The sequence below is a fragment of the Leptidea sinapis genome, chromosome 28 (genome assembly GCF_905404315.1).
Source record: "Leptidea sinapis chromosome 28, ilLepSina1.1, whole genome shotgun sequence".
NCBI lineage: Eukaryota > Metazoa > Arthropoda > Insecta > Lepidoptera > Pieridae > Leptidea > Leptidea sinapis.
The window spans coordinates 8838617-8839872 of NC_066292.1; positions in this window are offsets into that span (position 1 = coordinate 8838617).

Genomic DNA, 1256 nt, shown 5'->3' on the forward strand with positions numbered 1-1256 from the left:
AGAAAAATCAGAAGAGCGTTGAATTTATTTCTATTAAGTCAAAGTCTGCCACGCTATGCCCTTGCCGACGTCCATCTGTCAGAAATACCAGAAGATACCTGCTGCATCGACCATGGTGAAAGCTTGTACTGTTGGGTGTTCATCAATTGGGCACTGACAATGAACGATTTTAATAAATAATAAAAATATTGTAGATTTCCACAACCTTGAGAAATAACGAATAAACAGTAATAATATTCTTAGTGCGTTATGTGAACCCATCTTTTTTCCGCGATGTCTGTTATGTGTCTGCCATTCAGAACACTCCCATCTTATTTGAACACAAAAGCTAATTTAAGTTTTTTTTTTATGAAGCATTTTTCGAATAAGAACTCGACCATCGTTTTTACTGCCAAAAAGGGAACTGATACTTTATATGATAGTTATGCACAAGTTATAACATTGTGAAAATAGGTTTTCCCAAGCTAAAACGGTCATACGGAACCTTAAAGTGATTATATCAATACCTATTACTGTCACTTACGTAAATTATTGAACTATTGAAGAAACATTAGTTTTTCTCATATGTAATATATGTTTCCATAGAAAATTAACAAAGTAAGTAAATTAATAATTTAATAAATATTTTACTTTATGACAAGAAGGAACGAGATCTGCTGGATCTTCAGCTGATGGTAATTGATACACCCTGCCCATTACAATGCAGTGGCATTCAGGATTCTTGTTAAACCCAAAAATTCTGAGCGGCAGTACAACTGCGATCGTCACCTTGAGACTTAAGATGTTAAGTCTCATTTTCCCAGTTATTTCACTAGCTAGGGCGCCCTTCAGACCGAAACACAGTAATACTTACACATTACTTCTTCACGGCAGAAGTAGCGCCGCTGTGTTACCCATAATCTAGCCGGCATCCTGTACAAAGGAGCCTCCCACTGATGTGTTCCCTTACTAAAAGAATAAAAAAAAAAATCAATGTTTATATTTTTTGCCTAGTAATTTCACTAGCTACGGCGCCCTTCAGACAGAAATACATTAGCTTACACATTACTGCTTCACGGCAGAAATAGACGCCGTTGTGGTACCCATAATCTAGCCGGCATCCTGTGCAATGCCACCCACTGGTATTTGTCAAAACAGCATATTATTCATAATAAGTGTGTGCTATTGTATATGATTCGTCGGATAAGTGTAGGTATCGATGTTTTATTAGATAGTATTAGTTAATACTAAGTTGCTAAGAAAAATAGGATGATAAG